Source organism: Lissotriton vulgaris, chromosome 5, assembly GCF_964263255.1.
Source record: "Lissotriton vulgaris chromosome 5, aLisVul1.2, whole genome shotgun sequence".
NCBI lineage: Eukaryota > Metazoa > Chordata > Amphibia > Caudata > Salamandridae > Lissotriton > Lissotriton vulgaris.
In genome coordinates, this window is record NC_141693.1 from 1,813,624,918 (window position 1) to 1,813,648,144 (window position 23,227).

Below are 23,227 nucleotides of genomic sequence, written 5' to 3' on the forward strand. Positions count from 1 at the left end.
CAGTGCATCCATCACCACGGCCATATTCCCCAACAAACAGAAGCATGCACAAGTCAAGCATCTACTCAAGTAACCATCCACCGCCCCCAACAAACTCAAGTACTACCGCCTCATCTCTCTGCTCCTTTTTCTTGCAAAAGTCCTGGAGAAGGCCTTCAACCGCCAGCTCAGAGAACACCTGGAAAAAAACTATCTTTTGTACACTTCCCAATCATGATTCCACTCCAACCACAGCACAGAAAACACCCTGATCGCAGATACAGAGGACATCAGATTCCTCCCTGACCAAAATAAAATGGCAGCACTGTTCCTCCTCAACCTCTCAATAGCGTTCAACTCAGTATCACACCACACCCATATCAAACGTCTTCACGACATTGAAATCCAAGGAGACGCCCTCAAGTGGATTGCCTCCTTCTGTTGCAGGGATTCTGCTGAGTCACATAACTATGCTTGGGATCATGGAACCTTAGTGGGCAGGGATAGAGTCATCCTACCACCTGAGTGTCCATGAGCCCGGGGACTGACTAGCTATAGTGTCTCACTTGCCCTCCTACAAACTAACAGAGGGATAAGTAATTGGACACCCCAGAATACAACACTCCCGGCCCTCTCAGGAATAGCGGTTACAGGACACACCCTTTTGCTCTCACTTTCATACCAGTCCACAATAAGATTAGACAGAGACACGAAAAAGTGTAAAATTTTTATTTTAACTAACATGCTCTAGTATACAGTATTTAGATGGAAGATCTACATCACAGGGCTGTCACGCTCCCTTCTCTGGAAAGATCCCTCTCCAACTATGTGTTACCTACCAATGTATACCTATATGACCAAAATACATGTTCCCAAACAACAGCTGCATCTGCGTGTTTTGTCTAGGTGCTAGGGCATGACCAGAACAGAATAAAAATAGGCATTGTTGTTCGACTTTGTCTGCAGTGTTCAGACTAAATCCCAGGAAAGAGCAAAACACAAAACAACAGTATGTTCTGTGTGAAAATTGCAGTGTGACACAAAGCAAAAATATGCTCGTCTAGTAACATGCACAAAGCAGAGGACAGTCTGGCACGGGCTCATGCTAACTTAGGGAAAACAAAAATGTCTACCTGGACCAGATGACACCCTCCCTTTGATCTGGACAGTAGCAAGTAATGGACACAGAAATCACTGGTAAACAGAATCAAAGCATTATAGGTGAGTATCCTGAAGAATGCCCAATAGACTGATAGGACAATATTTTGTACACAAAAATATATCCAATTACAGTGTCATCAAGGCCCAGTATGTATGCGGCCAAGTGGAACACCATCAACTCCAGTAAGGCATCAGAACCTTACAAATTGAATAGTGCAGCCATCCAATTGAGCAAGTGAAATGAACAGACTTGTTCCTCATATCCAGTGGTTGCCAGGACCATCCAAGGAGTGTCGGTATTGACTTCAGTGAAAGAGATCCAAGAGACTCTGTGCAGCTGCAAAGGAAGCCATGTTGGCCACTGGCCCCAATGATGGATTGTACACAAGCTGCATACCCAAGGAACAGTCCTGGTTATGGGACATTAACGGACCCATTAACAGTTCATAATCAAGGGCAGGGTGTGAAGGTGTAGCCAGGCATATATCCAGAGCTCACTGGAAGGGGCACTGGATGCAGTAAAACATAGATTGTACACAGGTGAAATAGGCATAGCGGAAAGTCAGACAGAAATTGACATCTAGTGCTTCTAGTGGCATTCATCCAAAAAGCTGATGCATCTGCTCACGGCACAGCTGCAGCTGTTGCTGTCCGGGCAGAACCACAGATCAAGCAGCCATTGCAGAACAGTAGGAGGAGGACAACAATGCCGTAAACCAAGAAAAGCAGCAGTGGGAAACCACCGAACACGCTGGAATAAATAGATTGTATAAAATCAGGAATTACTCCAAAAATCATCTAAAAAGAGGACACAAGGTCAGAGCCCACAAGTTTAAAAAAGTTAGCTAGGCCTCCTGTACCAGACACATTAAATAGTTGATGTATCAATTCCCCCGAAACGAAGGGGGAGATTTGTGTTTAACAATGATTGTATTTCACTGCACATTCTTGCCACTTGCAATTCGAAAGTCTCACAGGCTGATGTGAGAGCTACTTCTTGTTGAAACAATAGCGCTTTGAGTCTGCTCAGCTTATTGAAGTCTGTTTTCAGGGTTGGAATGGAAGGCCACAAGGAAGAATCTACACTGCGGAGGGGGAAACAGAACGTTGTTGCAACAAGTTACTAGCTGGGAAACAGTCAACATAAGGGATTCCCGCCAGCAGACCGCAGCAGTCCTCCTGATTATTAAGAACGAGATAACTGTTAATGGAAAGCAATGTGAGTGTGGGAATAATAGTGGGAACAGGAGTTCCTTTTAGAAAACAAGCCAAATTAGAGGCCGAAATATTACAAGCGCTGTGCAATTTTACTTGTTGACATACAAAGGAATGCCTGGCAGTGGAATCCTACTCTACTCCATTTAGAAAAACTTCTCTTTCTGCTGGTTGACAGTGATATGTAAACGGTAAAGACCATACCTCATGTATGTAACTACTACCCAGGGGCTCATATCTACCTACGGGAAAGTGTTTCATACATGCTGTGATCGTAAACAGAGATGGGCAATGAAATGAGCCCACGTATTAACCATATTGCAGAATCAGTTTCTGCTACCGTAAATGGAAGTTGTTCAAGTGTTTCTATATGTATCATAGTGTATGTAGATTCTTTCGTGGCCATTAATTGTTGTTTATGTGGTAAATTGAAAGGTAGGAACAGCGCACTTGCATTCAAATAATTCCAGGGAACTTTCCCATTTTTGAGCGCTTGTATGGTCCACGCAAACTGTATAACTGATCGAAGTTGGTGTTGTCTGTGATATAATGTAGACACTTCATTTTGTACAATATCAATAACAAAAGATACAATATTGTTCAAAGTATATATATATGAGATGACAATGTGTTAATACTGTTATCGACCATGGTGAGGACTTAGTTCAGATTTTCCTCATCTATTTGTCGTAGACATACAGCAGCTTCTAATTGTGACAATTTCGAAAACTCATTATACGTAACATAAACAAAACGCTTAGTTTGGGGAGATTTGGACTCAAAAGGAAATCGGGCAAGAATTATGTCACCAGACAAAAGAGAAAGATGTTGTTTTACAGAAGACAGTGTGGAATGTTCTAACCATTGTTGACATAATTTCCCCACAGAATAAGTGGTGACAGCCTTGGAATGGGGGATGGGAGGGTCTGAGGGTAGCGTGGATCAGGTCTACGTAGTGAAAACCCTGAAGTAGTATTCATAAAATGTGAATGACAAACATTTGTGTCCAACAGTCACAGTGCCCACCCCGCTGATTCACCGTAGAGGAATTAAATGTACCATTTCGTATCATGCAATTAAGTTGATCTTCCTATAATTTGTATATGTTTGCCAACTATCATAAAGGGCCAATGGTGGAATAGTGGGAGAATTACACTCTTTAATTTTTTTTTTTTCACAACGATTTTATTGATAAAGATGAGCATATGAAATAGAGTGGCACCCCACAATCAGGATGATACCACCAGACATTTTGATATAATCGCAACATAGGACTGAGTGTCCAATCGAGGAGCCAATGCAAATCAAGGATACAAGGAAACGTTTACCCCACCTTCATCCCTTTAGTTAACCACCCACCCAACTCCCAGAACCCTCCCTGGAACCCGCCCTAACCCCATGCATGTGTGTACGAACTGTGCTGATGTAAGGTCTTGATGAGGCAATTGTATGCGTAGGAAATGGGTTTTGCCGGACCATATGGGGCTAAAGGTCCTCCTCTTGTTCCGCCGGGGGGTCCAGTGTCAAGCCCCTGTAGTCCGCCCACCTCTTCCATACCTTAAAGTGCTTGCGGGGGCATCCCCGTGCTTCAAAGATCGATTTCTCCAGACCCATACAGAAGTCTATGCCAGCCTTCCATGCACTCAGGGGGGGGGCCGCACGTCCTTCCATGCTCGGGCCAGGTCCCTTTTGGCTACTACTAGCCCCAGGAGGAGCAGGTGTCGCTTGTAGATATTGCCACCAACCCCCTCTAGGACGTGCAACAGACCCAGGCGATGAGTACGGGGGAGGGTCCAGCCCAGCACCTCCGACAGGCATCCCCATACACCCCTCCAGAAGCCAATCAGTTTGGAGCACAACCATACTGTGTGGAGCAGCGTACCCACCTCCACCCCACATCGCAGACACTCTGGGGACTCAATCAGGCCCGCCCTCCACAGACGCTCACGGGTATAATAGGCTCTATGAAGAATCTTGAATTGTATCAGTCGAAACCGTATTGCGATAGCCGCTCCCCTCGGGGATTCTAAGGCCTCCCGCCAATCATCTTCATCTAACGGACCGACATCCGCCTCCCAGGTTGTCTTCAGTGGAAGAAGGGTGGAGGAGCAGTGGGTGACCATCGTCTGGTAGATTCGCGATACTTTTTTGTCCCCGAGGTCACCCATGAAGACCTTCGCCTCAATCGGGCTAAATTTAGGGAGTGAGTCAAGGTTGGTGATACTGGGCGTCAGTGCATGCCGGAATTGTAGGTATCGAAAAAATTGAGATTGGGGCATATCGAATTTGGTGCTAAGTACCTGGAAGGACTTGAGCGTCGTCCCGGACATCACCTGGCCCAGCTGCGAGATACCTATTGCGTCCCAGCCATCGAAGCCTGATAGCTTAGATAGTTCGGGTAGTATACCGTTACGCCACAGTGGCGTTTCCGCGGTCAGTCTGCCCCACCAGCCCATGCGACGCAAGGCCTGTCGCCACACAGCAAAGACAAGTTTAGTGACCCTCGGCAACGAACGACGCAGCCGGGGTGAGTAGAGGATGGTGTGGAGCGAGTTATCGCCCATCAATGTACGTTCCAGGGCATAGGCTGGGTCTCCACCGTCACCATACCACCATTCGTTCAGAATGAGAAGATGAGCGGCTTGATAATACGACTGCAGATCCGAGGTGGCCAAGCCCCCACAGTAGGTGGACAAAAAACACGTAGTGCCACCCTGGCGGCACCTCCAGCCCAAAGAAAGCGGCCCAAAACCGAGTTGACCTGCCTAAACCACTGGGGTGGGATAGGATACGGATGATTCTGTAGTTGATAGAGTAGGCGCGGGAGCGCAACCATCTTGAAAATCGCAGAACGGCCAAAGATTGACAGGGGCATTCGAGACCAAGTTTTTACATCCGTCTGGACACGCTCCCAGACGGGCAGGAGGTTGCGTTCCCAGGCAGTGTCCGCCGAGTCCGAGAGAAACACCCCAAGGTACTTCAGACCAGCTGTAGCCACTCGTAGCCCCGAAGCCCAGGGATCCGTCACCGTGCCTCCTTCCAGCACCCACAGAGTGGATTTATGTAGGTTCAGATATAAGCCTGAAGCCTCCCCAAATAGTTGCATAACCTCTAGGACACGCGGGCCTGAGCGCTGCAAGTCGGTAAGAAAGAAAAGGACATCGTCCGCGTATAACGCAATCTTATCCGATAGGGTGGCATTCCACACAAAGCCCCGAATCAGCGCATCAAGGCGCACTCTGGCAGCCAGGGGCTCCATGGCCAGAGCAAATTAGTAGGGGGAAAGAGGGCACCCCTGTTTGGTCCCGCGGCCAATGCGAAATGTCTCTGACACCGCCCCGGCGACCCGCACCGAGGCTGTGATGTCTGTATATAGGAGCTTGACATAGGACAGGAAAACCGGGCCCAGGTTGAGACAAGGCAACAATGCAAATAAGTACGACCAGCTAACAGAGTCGAAGGCCTTGTTAATGTCAGCCAGCAACAACGCCGCCTGGTCCCCCAAGGCCCCAACAGCGTCGATCGCCGTCTGCGCACGTCGGATATTATGTCTCGTTGCCCTGTGGGGCATAAAACCTGCTTGGTCCGAATGGACTAGGTCCGTGATATGTGGAGCCAGTCGGTTCGCCAGGGCCTTGGCCAATATCTTAGCCTCAATATTAATTAAAGAGATGGGTCTATACGAGTCATGACTATCTGGGGGTCTACCAGGCTTCTGAAAGACCACTATTTCAGCATGGCGCCAGTCCGGGGGCAGTACACCCCGTGCACGCGCCACCTCAAGCACCCGGCGATAGTGTGGCCCCAGCTGCACATGAAATTTTTTAAAGAATTCACACGGGTAGCCATTCGGGCCAGGGGCCTTACCAGCATTGAGTTGCCCCAGCGCGTCTCCCAGCTCCTCAGCTGTGAGGGGTGCATCTAGGGCCTTCTTGGTCTCGTCCGATACCGGTACAGGCGGCAACTCTGCGAGAAAACGGGCTAGCTCGCCCTCTGACAATTGGTCGCGCGGGGCATACTGGGCTGTAAAGTATGTGGCGAAGCTTGCCGCCAACTCGTTTGGGTCGGTCAGGACCTCCCCACCATCATTCGTGAGACCCGGCAGTATGAGGGGTTGGAAGTTGTGTTGGCACAGTCTATGGAGCATTGAGCAAGACTTGTCCCCCCATTGGTACACCCTACTTCTCGTGGCCAGCCACGCCTGTTTGGCTTCATCCATCAACAGGGATGCGTACGATTGCTGTGCCTGTAGAAGCAGCCGTAGCCCAACTTCATCGCCTCCCTCGCGGTTTTCTTGTTCCAGGGTCGCCACTCGCGCAGCCGCCTCTGTAGTCTGTTCTCGACGCTTCCTACGGGCCGCTGAGCACCATGCGATATCCACCCCCCGTATGGTAGGCTTCATAGCCTCCCACACCACTCCCACATCGACACCCTCTACTAGGTTTTCACGCCAATAGTGGTCTATGGTTTCTCGCAAGTGTTTAGTATAGGCAGGTTGCAGGAGATGCCACGAGGACATTCTCCATCGAAACGGCTGCCGTTTCCGAAGGAGGTCGACTCTAACTGAGACTGGGGAGTGGTCGGATAGGCCCCTCGGCAAGATGTCAGCGCCCTTCACTCTACATAAGCATTCTCTAGGCACAAACACACAATCCAACCGCGAGAAGGAGCCATGTACAGCTGATACATAGGTATACTCACGGGCTGCAGGGTGCATATGCCGCCAAGCATCCACCCAGCCCAGCCCCTCACTCATAGCATTCAATCTGGTGGGTGGAGGGGAAGGGGGGGGTCTCGGTCACTGCCTGACGTCTCCGGCGATCTACACATACGTCCATCACGTCATTCCAATCTCCCCCGATCACTGCCAGTGATCCGGAGACATCCTCCCACACTGCAAACAACCTCTCGGCCAGGGCCCACAGCAGGGGGGGGGGGCGTAAACACTCCCAAACACCACAGGCTCTGTGCCCATCATGCCCTTAACAAACAGGTAACGACCCTGAGGATCCACCCATTGCTTCTCATGGACGTACGCCACCCTGCGGTGTATCAATATGGCCACTCCCCTAGATCCCCTGGAAAACCCCGCATGGAAAACCTGCTGATAACCAAACCTCTGTAGGCCCAGTGCCTTTGTGCCCATCATGTGAGTTTCTTGAAGCAATAGCACATCTGTAACTTCCTTTTTCCCCCAGCGTAACACCGCCCCACGTTTAATTTTGTCCAGGAGACCCCTGACATTCCACGTAATCACTCGCATAGAGTCTTCAGGGAGTCTATGAGTCGTTTCAGCCATAGTCCATTGGGATCCACCATGTGAGCCCCCTACGCCAGCGCCACCCATCACACACCATATGGAACATCGTTGTGACACACACATGCATTCTACTTTCTACCCCCAAAAAAACCCCCAACCCCTCAGTCCCACAGTCCCCAACAGTTCCCATCCCCAACTCAGCAGCCACATCCCCGGCCGCCCACGCCCCGCCTCCCCCCACCCTATACCTCAATGAACTATGAAGTACCTGTCGCGGCATGGGTAGTCCCGAGACCAAAACAGAGGGCCCGGGCCCACCCATACCAATGGATCCCAACATCCCAAAAAGAACAGTGAACTCACCCCCCCTCCCTCGGTGTCCCTCTCACGAATGGGAGAGTGGTAGCCCCTACTATGTAGTCCCCGAACCCCCCACCCCACAACCCTATCCACGATCAGAGGACAGAAGCAGTACTGTCTCAAGGCAGCAATACAGCTAGTGATTCATGTGTCCCAGGCGACCGGGTGCACCCAGCCAGGATTTACAGCATTAACAGCAGAAGAGGGAGCCGAGGCCCCGGAGTCTTCAGTGATCCGTTCCAGATTGATCCGAATCCTCGGTTCTACCATTGCCCTGCGTGCCATCGACCAAGGCCGCGCGCTTGCGCGATTTGGAGCGCTTGTTCCGTCTGTTCTTTGCCGTCCGGTCACTCTGTGCCTGTGGTGACCCCTCGGGAGAGCCCGGATTAGCCCTGGTTGGGAATTCGGTCTGAGCCGCACCGTTTCATCCGTCCACCTGAAAAGGTCCTCCGGTGTATCAAAGAACAGTGTCTGTGATTGGAAGATCACCCTCAGACGCGCCGGGTATAGCAGGGAATACTGGAGCTTAAGGCCTCTCAACTTTGCCTTTGCGGCCAAGAAAGAATGGCGCTGCTGCTGTACAAGTTTAGTATAGTCAGGGAAAATCATTATCTTTCGGTTTTCATAGAGGAGGGCTTCCTTGGTTCTAGCTTCCCTCAGTATGGCGTCCCTGTCATGATAATTTAACAGCCTAGCGATTACCGCCCTAGGCCGTTCGCCCTCAGGTGGCCTTTGCGTCAAGGCGCGGTGTGCTCTCTCAATAATGAAGCAGGCAGATAGCGTCCCTGGGGGCATCCATGTCTCTAGCCACTGCGTGAGGAATTGTTCCATGTTGCCCTTTTCACAGCGCTCCGGAAAGCCAAGGAAGCGGAGGTTGTTACGGCGTGCCCGCCCTTCGGCATCCTCCACGCGGAGCGCTGTGTTCCGCTGCGCAGTTTCCATTGCCGCCATTTTCTTTTTAAGGGTACTCATGTCTTCTTCCACAACCGACACCCTGGATTCGGCCTCCGTAATTCGCGCCACGGCATTTCTCAGGTCCTGGCGCAGCAGGGTCACGTCTGCGCCAACTGCCCCTATTTTGGCGTCTAGCATGTCCCTTGACTGGGTGATGGCCGCCATAAGGGCTGAATTGTCCGGCCCCCCTCCAGGTGGACCACTCCCCGACGGTCCAGGGCCCCCACCGGGCCCCGTAAATTTATCAATCGTTACTTGCTTGGTGGGGCCTCCACCTCCTCTGGTCATGACTGCTGAGATTATAAGTGCCACGAAGAGTGAAAATGTACGTGTGGGACCCCAACTGCCCACGTTGAAGTCTATCCAAAGGGGGGGGACCCAATACACAGTCACTGGCCCCGGGGTGGGTCCTGGAAGGGTCGCTCCGGTATGGCCCAGTTCCGGATTCAGAGCGGGGCGGGCCTCGAGTACTGCCCCCAAGAGCTGCCCCCCCAGCCGCCAACGGGCAGGGCCTCCCGCGACCAGCAACCCTCTCCCTGAAGGTGTACAGACTGAGTGTGTCTTGCGCCACCGCGCCGGTGTCTCCTCCGGTCCTGGGGGGGTGGGGGGAGGGCCACTACTCACTATTACCGCCAGTCGCCCTGCAGGTCAGCTGTGCCCCGGGCCGTCCACCGCTGGGCGAGACCACCAAGACGTCTGTCCCTCTCCGAGTCCGCAGGCCCCCGGTTGACACGGGGCCGCGAAAATCGAGGTCCCGGCTGCGCCTGGGCCACCAGGCCGCCGCAACTGTTCCCGACTGTTTGCTGCACCCGGGCCTCCTCTCGATCTAGCCGGGCCCCGGGATAAGAATCGCCAGCAGTTCCTCTGCGTCTTTCAGTGTCTAGGATCGCTGAATGTCGCGGCCGTCACCAGGCCAGTCGACTCACTTCACGGCTCCCCGGCCGGGGAGCACCAAAATCGAGGCCCCGGCTGCTCCTCAGCCCTCCAGGCTGCACCTCTCGCCTCGCAGCCCAGCCCGGTCCAGGAGCGCGGGACCACCGCCGAGCACACCGGAGGGTCCCTGGCACTTCTGGCAGCATTCGCCCCGCTTCGGTTGTGGGTTTTGGGGGTCAGGGACCAGGATAATTAGCCGGATTAATGGCGGGCAGGCGGGAGCTCTAGCAAGCTGCGACCGCCATCTCCGCTTGCGTAGCCACGCCCCTACACTCTTTAATTTTAGCCAATTCCAAACAAGTAGTTTGTTGGACGGTGTCATTAAGAAAAAGGATTTGGGTCGGTATTAGACATGCGCAGAACAAGGACTCAGTGCCCTGCACTTACCAAGGCTTAGTGCCCCATACTGATTTTAAATCAATGGTATCCTTCCAAAAATCATATCCCTTTGTGCCTCATTTTCAATGAAAGAAAGGAATAGAATAATTGAGTTTGGGTCAACATATTTTTTTTTAAGACATGGGCGCTAATTTAAAGAAATAAGAAACCAGGTCTGAAAGGTTATAACCGGTCAAATATGTGTATTTTCACTTTTGCGCATTTGAACTACCCTGTGATGTAGCAGGGCAGTGCTCCCATTGAGTATAATTAGAAAAGGGCCGCTGTCCGTTAGTTCGATGTAGAAAATTATGTCCATAGTGTTGGTAACAAAATAGCTCGGCATAGTTAGCAGAAATGAAATATAAATCTTCGATATCAAATACAGTGTAATGTTGTAATTCAGAAAAAATAGAGAAAGCACAGCATTGACATTCCAATCATCTGACTGTAGCCCAGGTATAATCACATCACCCAATGAAACCCAGAATACAAATGGTATCTGAAGGGTCTTTGTAGGACCATATACATCGAATGGTACTTTATCCCATACAATTACATCAGAAACTGGGACCGCTGAAATGTTAACAAGCGACAGGTCTCTTTTCATTCTACGCGAGGAAGAATGTGGAGCCAACACTCAGTCAACCGATTCCACCCTCGCGCACTCTGGAAGGTAGTGGCCATTAATCAAAAGGAAGAACAAAGTCACAAATTCCATCCACATGAAGAGGAACACCATGGAAAACATGACCTACACGTATGCCCAAGGGGGGACCGGATAAGAGTGTTTCAACCAAGAGATGAGAACACAAATCCTTGCCAGTGTAGTGGAGAAGACTGTAGACGAAGAGGAACTGTTTGATGAGAAATTATCCTGATCTATATAGTATCCAGAAGAGCTCCGCTCCAAATTTAAAACAGATGTGTGTAGGTCCACAGGGCCCTCAGCAGGTGAATGAGAATACACAATTTTGTTTATAGGACTTGAGATTGGTAAAACTGACAATCGGTCCCATGAAGACTCGACTTCCCCCTCCGGCAGCCGGGGACAATCAGAAGGTACGAGGCTCATAGGCTGTTAAGAAATACTCCCTTGTGAGGCACTTTGAGGCATACTATTAAGAATTGGCCATACAGTGTAAATTGACATGTTCAATAGAAATGAAGCGATTTATCTTTGTGTCCAGGTAGTGGAGGTAAAATCACTATTTGGGTGCCCATAAGACCAAGGACTGGACAGGAGCACTCTATGTGGGTCTGAATTTTTTCTTGACCATTATTTTCGCACGAACCAGATCACCAACTTTGGGAAGCCAGTCAGAAGCAGGAATCATAACTGCTGCATACCCTGGTGAGGTTGAGGGCAAATGTGTTTTTGCCAGAGCGCCACTACTCTTTTGTAGATCCTGCAATTCAGCTTAGTGGTTATCTACGTCGTAGGTTGCGGCAGCCGCTACAATGTCTAGACCATCAAGGTCTGGTACAAACATTTTAATGCCAAAGACCATTTTGTACGGGGTCCGCCCACCCAGAGATCTTCGAGGGAGATTATTAAATGCATGTTGAACCCCATAGAGGTGAGTCAACCAGCTATGGCCCATACCTTATACCCTTGATGTTAAAGACTGCTTTAAGTCACGGTGCATCTGCTCCACTAAAGAATTGCCCTCTGGCCTATATGGAGACGAGAAATGCACCTGCACTCCCATAGCCTTCATCGAATCACGGTATGCCTTAGAGGCAAAAGCCGGACTTTGGTCTGAATGGAAATTGCCACAGGCATAAGTCCCGACAAAGACATGCAAATGTTTTATAACAGTATGAGCATTTGCAGTGCGCTGTGGCCAAACCTAGAGGAACATTGTGCAAGAATCCACTGCAACCAAAATACATTTGAATGCATTGTTGGATGTTGAAGGACCGCAGTGATCAAGATAAATACACCCAAATGAATTATTAGAAATCAAAAGATGAGTCTCAGGTGGATGTGAGACAGTAGAACTCTTAATTTTTTGACAAATATCACAACAAATGGCATGTTTACAGGTCTGCTGATATAACCCACACCACCAATATCACTGTTGTAAAAGAGAAACTGTAGCCGACACTCCTGCATGAGCAGAAGCCAACCGTTCATGGGCAGCCACAATGAGAGATAGTCTGCGATCACTGTCGGGAATCAATTGATCACCAACAGTAGGGATAGTCATAAATGGCACATTTTCAGAATTCATTTGATAAGTATAACGCAATGAGAAACCCTGTGGAAAAGGAGCTCCATCCGTGGATGCTGCTACAGCTGCTTAGATGTCATCGTCAATTCTAGGCTTATACCTAGTAACTGCTGCTACTTTGATTGTGGCTACTGCTGATTTGGCTGCTTCATCAACCAATGGATTTCCAATAGCGTGCACCCCAGCACGTTGATGTCCTAAAGTATGAACTACATGTTTCAGAAGCAAACGATCTTCATGAGCAGCCACTCAGATCCAAAGCAGTTTAAGCATGATTGTGCTACTTTAGAATCCCAAAAATCATTCTGTTTCCAGAAAAACAAATTGTCATTGTAAGACTGTACACAGTAAAAGGAGTCACTCACTATAAGTGTGGGCGAATCAGAGTTTGCATCTTCAAGAGCTAAATGTAGAGCTCCCAATTCAGCCAATTCAGCCATACAGTCACCAAGGGACTGTGTTTGAACGAAGGTAGACTGAAAGGCTCTGTCCATTATTGCACCTATCACAATAGCGCAAGCCGCAGAATAGGCTTGTTTAGAACCAATGGCCAGTTGAGCTGAGCCATCAGTGTAGATGATACATTTGTATTGGTCAAGAAGAAGAAACGTCAAAGGCAGAGGGTGAACATGTTCATACTGTAGAAACTCTTGAGTTTGTAATGACGTGTCAGAAACAAAATCGACATCAGCTGACGTCAAGGACGTAGCCCACTGGATCCATCAAGAATGCAGAGCTTTAGAATAAGGAACACTAGCTTTCATGACCGCTTCTAAAGTAGGCACAGGAGAAACGACAAAAATGTGTTTACCTGGTGAAAGAGGGCCTACTTTTAGAATAGCCAGCTGCACAGCAGTAAGAATTTTCTCAGTGTACACATCATCTTCAATGCGAACCGCGGCGCAATCTCTTGTGTAGCGCCCACTCGTCACCCTTCCTTCTTCCGTCTTCCAAAATACCAAAAGTGAAAAAGAAAAAAATTAAATAAAACATGTAATAACAAGCAACTGTTCTGTTTGGAGAATAATGTTCATTATGCCCCATGTTTGAGCTTTGAGAAGCTGCTATTTAAAGAAATCTAGGTCTTGAGGGAACGCTACTTTTGTAGTTTTGTTTGGTCTTTTTTTCCCCTGTTCCCTGACCTGTCAAGTAATTTTTCTAGGGGGTTGCCTTGTTAATTCAAAACTCTGCAGAAGTATACAGATGCAATTTATAGGAGATGGGAACCGTGTCACCCTCATTAAAAGTCACGTGAGTGAAATAGATTGAACCGGGAACAATCTAGATAACCAAATTGGTTGTATTTAATCTAGTTTGTAAATATTGTGCTGCGAGCAAATCTGATTGTAACGTGCGCAGCACTGCTGTGTGTTTCGGTAGCCAAGAGCAAGCAGAAAAGGAAAGAAGTAACAATGCGTAAAGCAGCTTGATATGCTGATCATAATCAGGAATGTATGTTCTGCCAACATTTTACAAACCCAGTAGAAACTGTAACTTTTTTTGGCTAGTTAGAGGTTGCAGTTGAGCACACTTCCCCAGAAAGTGAGGTGCTAAACCCCTACCTTCATTTGTAAGTTGATAACCAAGAAAAAGTACAGCTAGAAATGCTATATGCGATTTTGCAAAGTTGAATTTGTACCCCAAAGCTTCAAATCCAGTTATAATGTGCTCTACTCATGCAAGACGAGCATTCAGTTTATCATCCGTCAGTTATATGTCATCAACATATGAAAAAGCTTTGGGATCAATTTCATTTAAAAGGGACACGTCACGTGATGCAAAAACTCTGGGGCTATTATTATACCCAATGGGCAATCTCGCAAAGTGCTTCTGAAAGCCTAGAGCGCTGAATGCAGATAAGTCACGGCTCTCTGAATTCAAATTGTGACTAAAAAATCAGTTCAAAATGTCCAAAGTAGTTTTAAACTTTTTGCGTAAATATTAGTAACCAGTTCTGTGGCATGCGTATTTTGTACAGCAAAGGTACGGGTATGACCATTCAAATGTCTGTAATCTAAAACTACGCGATATGAACCATCAGGTTCAAAAGAGGATTATTAATCGCAGAAATACAGGGTTCAATTACGCCCTCATGTTCCAATTGAGTAAGAATTTCTTTAACTGACGCTTTTGCATCATGTTTAATTGGATATTGAGTTTGAGGCTGAGGATTTGAGCGTACAGGCACAACATGAAAAGAAGAATCCTTATCCCAACCCGCTTGGTTGCGGTATAAGGCAGGGGCTAAGGCAAGAGCCCACTCTGAAGCATAAGCATGTTTAGTGTCTTCCAGGACACATTAAGAAAAAGAAGGAATAATCACCTCCTCGCCTTGAGGAAAAGCAAGATCAAATGGGGGAGGCCAATCCACCTCTGGTAATAAAGAGTCATGAGAAGACGTCAAATTGTCCCAAATACAGCATTTAAGTTGCATTTAATATCACCCTCTATTTGAAGGTCTACATGATAAAGTCTACCTGGAGGAGCTACGTGGATATCCGCGGTTTCTACAGTTATAAACGTGTCAGTTGCTTTTGCCTCCAGAAACGGGCGGAGGTTCTGCCGCACTACGGTAACTTCTGCCATGCTGTTGAGGAGAGTCACTGCCCAATTCCTGTCCAGGAGAAGGGTTCTCACCATCTGGGGCATACATCGCCATCAAGGCAGCAACTTTTTTCTTCTGAAAAGAGGCTCGATACGGAGGACTTTCATGTCAAACTGGCGGTGCGGATCCCGCTTGAATTGCGTGAACTCGCTTTGTCTGCGATCCTGACATCCCCCTCCACCAAAATGTTGATCTGACAATTCCTGAAAGGAACGAGGAAAACGGGGATCAGGGACCTGGAACCTCTCTGGAGTTTTCCTTTTAGAGCGATCACGGTAAACATATCTACGTTCAGAAGCCTCAGGTGGTGACCCAGCATGAGGCTTTCGTTGCTGTTTATTTCTGTCCCATGTCTTTTTAGGAAAGACTGGACGTCCCTCCTTGTCAGGAGGTGGCTTACCTTGAGATTGGGTAGAAGGTCTGATCCCCAAATTTTTGGGACCCAAGGATGTATACACATCGGCAATAATAATCAGTAACTCACGCTCCTGATCAATGTCAGCCATCGCCGAAAGGCATTGGCAAACCTATAAGCAAACTGCCTCACCTTTAATGTTAGAAAGAATCATTTCGGAGATGACTGGAAAAATACCCACTAATTTCATCCCCAAATTCAGACCAGCCCTGTGTTCATTCTGTATTTGCTTCAGAACGCTTGGCATTAGACACCCCAGAGCACAACACTCCCAACCCTTTCAGGTATCGCCGTAACAGGACACACCTTTTCTGCTCTCACTCTCGTACCAGTCTACAATAAGATTAGACAGAGAACAGTGTATAGTGTTTGTTTTAACTGATGTGCTCTATAATGCAGGATATGTGCGACAACAAGTAGAAAGATGCCTAAAACAAATACAGCCTGCATAGCAAGTAGTCCGTAAATCATAAAAGGCGCTGTCATTATATAAGAAAGTCAGACCTAACCCCCCTTCCCTGATTATATAGTAGAAGATCTCTGGGAGTTTAGCATCAGACCCTGTACCTCAGTCTATAGATGGAAGATCTACTTCACAGGTGCTGTCACGCTCCCTTCTTTGGAAAGATCCCTCTCCAACTATGTGTTACCCACCTGTGTATACCTATATGACCAAAGTACATGTTTCCAAACACAGCTGCATCTGCATGTTTTGTCTAGGTGCTAAGGCCTGACCAGAGCCGAATAATAAGGGGCATTGTTATTCGACCTTGTCTGCAGTGTTCAGACTAAATCCCAGGAAAGAGCAGAACGCAAAACACCAGTATGTTCTGTGTGAAAATTGCAGTGCGGCACACAGCAAAAATATGTTCGTCTAGTAACATGCACAAAGCAGAGGACAGTCTGGCATGGGCTCATGCTAACTAATGGGAAATGACAATGGCTACCTGGACCATATGACACTTCCTCACAGGGAGAACCCAGAGAATATGCCTTTCACCCATCACCTCTGAGCCCAAGAACATGATCTGCGACATTCCCCAAGGTTTGTCCCTCAGCACCACCCTGTTCAACACCTACATGACTCCCTTGGCTACGTTGTCAGACAGGATGGACTGAACATCATATCCTATGCCGACGATACCCAGCTCATCCTCTCAGTATCAGAAAATCCCTCTGTCAATCTGACAAACTTCTGCAGGAGCATGACGAACATCGCTGACTGGATGAGAGACAACTGCCTACAACTCAACACAGACAAGACAGAAGTGCTGATTTTTGGGAGCAACACATCCCCATGGAACGACACCTGGTGGACTCCCGAACTAGGACCCTCACCTACTCTGACCAACCACGCCCTCAACCTCAGCATCATCCAGTGTGCCCAGTCTGGCCCTGCTGCCTGGCCCAGCATGAATCTTGGATGTGGACTGCCCATAAACTGATAAAGTTAAGTGTCTGAAAATGCACTTATGGTAAATATCAGAAAGGAATGAATGTGTACCTCAATAGTTAGCCTGCCCACAGAAGATGGTTGTAGTAGGATTACGGCATCAGAGATACGGTGATATTTATAATTGCTGTGTGTTCTTTATGCCCTGCACAATGGTTTGTCCGGAAACCTTTTATTGGTTATTTTTTTAAAATAGGACTCACTTTAATGATCCCAGTTCAAAACAAGCATTAAAAATGCAATAGGCCTTGCCCTTAATTGAGTTAAAGCCATTTGCTTTGCTATACAATACCATTAGCAAAGCAAATGGCTATAACTTAATAAAAGGCAAGACCTATTGCATTTTCAATGCTTGTTGATTAGTGTTAAGTCAGCAGCGAATAATGCATTTTCACCGCTACCCGTTGGGAAAATAAGAAATCTAGGGCCAGATATAGGAAGCCTAATACCGGTCGGTAACGGCCGAAATGACTGAATTTCGGTTGTTACCTGGCCGTTACCAACCGGTATTAGGCATTTGAGATGTAGGTGGCTACATTTAGCCTTCCAAGGAGCACTTGAGAAAGTCATCAATGCGGCCCAGATAAAAGCTTACAAGACCATGCTACAAGCTCCCAGACAAGCAAGGAACACCAGGCTAAGGCTGGAAATAGGACTGAACAGACCGGACCTGGCACTACAGGGGGACCTAATAAAATATTACATCAGAGTACTGAAAGCCCCTGAAAACAATCTTAAATATTTTTCTTAACTAATTTTCAGGGCGGAGGACTCCCCATGGCACTTCAAGCAATAGACCAACTGAATATCGAGCCAAAGAGCATGCCCCTTCACGAAATTCCTTACTCTGCCTGGGCCAAAGCTGTGTAGCACCAAGTCCAGACCATCTCCTTTGAACTGGATCGATCCTCACTCTGGTTCAACTCTCTCACACTGGCCCTGGATAAGTCATATACTCCTAGGAAAGTTCCACTATATTTGCGAGGCTCACTCTCAGCCCAAGCAATAAAGAAATTTCTGTACTTGTTCCTCACGGCCCTCAAGATTTCAGATTTCTACCCAAAATGTGTTTGTACAGACATCATCTCCTGCCGGTTATGCAATTACCACAGAGAATCCTGGCTACATCTCTTATGCTGCTGCCAAAAGCTGGCCATATGCTGCTGCCAAAAGCTGGCCAGCGATCGTTGTTGTTTGCTGTGCCCGGCCCTAAGGGACATGGGCCTCAGAATTTGCAGTGAGGCATCGGAATGGTGCTTTTCAGAAACCACAACTTGCTTACTTGCCAGAGTTGCCAAGTTTACCCATCAAATTAGAATTGCACTTGATTCCCTTCAAAGGGCCGCAGATTTCACGGTCCCTGTCATTCTGTAATGAAAATCATCTGGTGCCCCAACTCTGTCAGTCGTCACCTAACCCAGGGACAGACACTGGAATCATAAAGTGAACGTGGGCACACTAGGGGGCACACTATGAACTTTTATCAATGACAATTGACATCTTGAAGGGAATAAGCCTGTTGGATTTTTACATATCATTGATCGCTACAGGAGTAAAAGTGTGAAAGGGTTGGTGACCCAATATTTAAACTCATTTTTTATTTGAAGTTTTAAATGGACATAAAGCTGTAATTAGAGCCCATGTACCAATGGTGCTATTTTAAAACTGGATCCCGGTTTGCTCCTGGGGGAAGGGTGGTTGGGAGGGGGCATTGTTCATGTGTTTTATACTGTAAAGATTTTAGGTAATCACACAGTTAACAATAAAAAGAGATAATGTCACAGGATTACATCACACACTACTCAGTGCGCACACATCTGGCGTTTTACAGCTGCGGGGATGCTGCTGTTCGCGCACGCTAATTAAAGTAAACAAAGATGGCGTTGGGCTGTCCACATGCACGTGCATTTTTTGATACCTCCGTATGCGTGCACATATTGAAACGATTACAAAAGGCCCTTGCATGGCGAGGGCAGCGCTGCGCACTGATAATGCCAGGTGAGACCTAAAAATGCACAATTCAATGACCCAAGTCAAGCACACAACACAGTGCAAAATTGGCACAATACAAGTCCTTGCGTTCATATGTACTAATGTGTGCCATGTGAATGTGGCATTGGGTTGTGCCACAGTAAATACATGACTATATCATGTGCTTGGTATATTGCATTGTCTAACGTTTGTTTGTTGCTCCACTGGGCTTTGTAGCATGTCACTAGCTAGGGGTGTGTGAAGTTGTTTTGCTAGTGGATGGTTCTATCAATGTATTAGGACTACCAAGAATTTAACTCCCACTTTCCAAACAAATTTAAATTTAAATTTTTATATTTGGCTCAATTCTAGGCGGGGGTGCTACACATACTGTCCACAATGATTAACATACAGCTAATATACTCTCAACATATCTGTTTGCTGGGATTGGTGCCTGCTGTGAAGGGTGCTCTTGGTAGGATGGTGAGGGTGGCTCTCCTGATGGCTAAAAGGAGGGTGGCAATGACTTGGGAGAGCACGGCAGCTCCAACGACTACGCGTTGGCTCCAGGACTTGGCAAGCTGTTAAGACCGTCTCATCCTCTATGCGGAGGAGCTTCCCTCCTCATCCAGACCTGCTTGCAATATTTGCGTTCAGTGTCGATAGACGAGCCCCCACAGACTGTTGTAAGTGTACCTCATGATGTATAGAACAGCAGCATGACAATATCTGATTCATTATCTTTATAATCACATGTCAGTGCTTCATGATTTGTAATTGTCGCCACGTTATGAGACTGTTCTACTGTTTTGTATGGGACTGTTGCTGATGATATTGTTCATTATACATGCTTAACTAAAATTTCAATAAAAAAAATAAAAATAAAAAACTTTTCAAACTAAATTTCTATAACTCCGCCCACTCCAAAAAATGCTCAGCCCACCACATATCCTTTTTATTACATTGGGTAAACTGTGCAGCTTACTGGGGATCTCAAACTCACACCACCCCAAGCATTTCAGACTAAGCTATGACCATGTGTTTACCTATAGTGATGCTAATAAGGAATGTGATCACGTCTTGAAGCTTACCATAAACTGCAAGGGACCAACCTTAATGCAGTCAGTGTGCCAGGCATGAACCAGCTAAGATGAACAGCTGATCTGATCTGTCAGTGTGTACGTGAGTCAGTGAATAAGTATAGTTTCTTCTACCTCCCTTGGTGCTAGGTTGTACACGGGGAGTTGATTCGATGCAGGTGTGCAGTGTTTTTTCTACCACATGCTTGGTTTTCATTCAACCATCTTCAACTGAACAGAGAGATTGGACAGTAACTTCAAATATATGTCATCTTTATTTTTGGGAAAAAAGTGCTCAAACATCATTACAGTTCAAAAGTAAAGCAAACGTGCAATACTGCAGAACTTTATATAATAATAACAGTTAATTATAAAAATATCATTACAAAACAACTTGCATTAAATCAGGAATAACTGTACAAAAAAATATTTAAGAATATATTTTGCTGTGTAAATTAAGAAAAACACAAGATTCATAAATTGGTTTGAACGAGGATCCTGTATAGAACGTACGCAGTTTCATTTACATAATGTATTAATCTCAATGTGCATTATTGGAAGAAAAATCATTCTTCCGATTACAGCTTTATGAATCCAAAACACCGCCACTGTTAAGCTGTTTTTCAGTTCCTTAACAACATATTACAATTTAAATATTCCGGTGCAGCCTGACTGTGTGGGAAGGTATTTGCGTTATTATGTGGTTGTTTGTAATTTCCATCTGCTGATTAATTTCTGCATGCCACTGATCTGATATCCTACGCTTCCCTTAAGTCACTCTTGGCTAAGCAAAGGGCAAGTTGCATTCTGGGACTTGTAGTTGTACTTTTAACACTATCAGATAAATCCCAGCAAGGTACTAGTAGCTATAAAGCCAGGACTGGCTGAAGGAGGGACTACTCAGCAGCTAGGCACATGCACTTACATTCTATGCCTCTTACACTATCAGGTGAGCTAAAGTACTCTTCAAAGCGGAAGCACATGAACATAGCTAGACGTTTCCTAGGTCCATGCGTGATGTGCCGCTCCAGCTCAGATTTTTTTCCTTTGAATTCTGGAACTTCGAGTCTTGTTTTTACGGTGAATTAAACATGACTATAAGTCCCCAAATTCTAAGAAAAACCCTGGACTGGAGCCACACATAACGCATGAACATGAGAAACTTGTCAGTTCTTACATCAACATAAAAATTGGTCGCACACAAAAACTTGTAGAGACTCAAACGCACACAGATACAAACAAATACACTAGCAACGTGCAAATGCCGACACAAATACACTAATAAGTAACCTATCATGCGCACAAGCTTCAACATAATCACAAATATATAAGTACTTGAAAATACACAAATACAAACATTTGCATAAAAACAAGAATGCAAACGCACATACAATGATGACCGCACGCACAGATTCAACAAACACCAATATTTTATGCACACAAAAAACGCACACCTTTTCTACCAGTGAAGTTATATGCCGAAGTTGCAATTAGCCGCTCACAGCTTGGGATAGCTGTCAGTTAGCCTAGTGCCATGAACTACGCCTTCAGCCAGTTCAGTCTTCTTCTTCAACTGCATTTTGCATTATGTGACTTGTGGTTGCCCTTTTTCCATTCAACGTGTGATATTTTAGCACACACAGTGTGTTCCCCTAAAAAGGAACGACAAATTGATGGAGTCATGCACGATATGGAGGTGCTTAGCAACTATACAGGTTGCAAATAGTTTTAGAAATACTACGCATTAGGATTGGAAATCAATTATCTATTCCCCATATAAACCACTTGCAGTTATAAAGGAATGTGGCTCATGGAATGCTTCATCTGCATATATGCACACCTTCATTGATTTATACATGCAGTAAATACAGAGTATATTTGTGCAGATTATATACATCTGTTCTGTCCATCTAACACTTGCCATTACACCAATCAGGCTGCCTCTGAACACATGTACACCATACAAACAGCTTGCCATCGTACTTTTCGAGTAGTGTCCCTTAAACAGAAGTAGATGTCAAGAGACAGAGAAAGAACACGCTGGAACATCCCTTGTGTGCTCTTGTCTTTCACCACATGTCTCAGTACGTCTTGGTAGAAGTCCGATTGAACTTTCAAAGTAATGGAGATTCATACTGTCAAATAAACATCTGGCATTCCAGCTGCTGTAATTCTATTTGCCAACAGTGCAAATCTGTGCCAACGAAGGCCCCAGGTAAGCGATATCATTAGTGGTTAGGTTGTCCATTGTGGAAGCAGACGACTTGTAGTCACCATCTGTGATCTTGGACACGTCACTTTGTCTTTGTGTGCCTCAGTAGCCATAGCTGTTAAACACGGGAGCCCCTAGAAACAGGCAGAAGACCACAATTAAGTGCTATATTAAAAAGTGCACAGGTGCGAGCTGATTGGTTGGTGGTTATTCATCTTGACATACGTGCTCTGAATACCACCATGCCAGTTCACCTGCTGGATGCTTAGAACAGTCTGGTTTTCTTAAGCTGCTTCACCATCTTGGCATAGTCTTCCTGCGCTGCTTTACCATCTCAGACAGCTTCTCCAGCCCTTCCACCAGCCCCTCACCATTGGTGGCACAGCAGGCCTGCACGTGCCACTCGTGGCCCAGAAGCTTCCGCAGCCCCAGCTCCTCCATTAGCGCCGAGGGACTCCTCGCTCCAGGAAGGTCCTGCTTGTTGGCCAGGACCACCAGCGGCACACCCCGCATCTCATCATTCTCAAAGATAGCGTCCAGCTCAGATCGAGACTCCTCGAAGCGCTCAGGGTCGGCGCTGTCCACCACAAAGAGCAGCCCGTCTGTGTTGGTGAAGTAGTGCTTCCACAGGGCTCGGATCTTGGTTTGGCCGCCCACGTCCCAGACCGTGAAGGTCACACCCTTCATGGGCTCCACCGTTTCCACGTTGAAGCCGATGGTGGGGATGGTGGTCACAGTCTCGTTCAGCTTCAGCTTGTAGACAATGGTGGTTTTGCCAGCGGCGTCCAGCCCCAACATCAGGATCCGGGCTTCAAGGCCGTAGAAGCTCTTCAGCGCCTCGTGGAGTGTGCTGAGAAAGATGCCCATGATGCCAGCCAGACACCAGATCTCCAAGAGTCTTCTGTTAGTAACTGTTCGTCTCTGCAGAACTGGGCGCAGACAGTCTCTTTGTGGAGCCTGCCGCCGTATCTCTCTTTCTCCTTCTGGTCGTAAACGTGCCTTGATGCACCAGAGT

The 23,227-nt window shown here is 47.1% G+C and overlaps 2 pseudogenes across 1 annotated transcript; both read right to left on the minus strand.

Annotated features, from left to right (window-relative positions):
- Window positions 1–1,764: 1,764 nt before the first annotated feature.
- Window positions 1,765–15,063, minus strand: LOC147717278 (uncharacterized; annotated as a pseudogene).
- Window positions 15,064–20,256: 5,193 nt separating this feature from the next.
- Window positions 20,257–23,227, minus strand: LOC147717279 (uncharacterized; annotated as a pseudogene). The gene has a single exon (XR_015296068.1). The product of XR_015296068.1 is annotated as an uncharacterized LOC147717279 (transcript).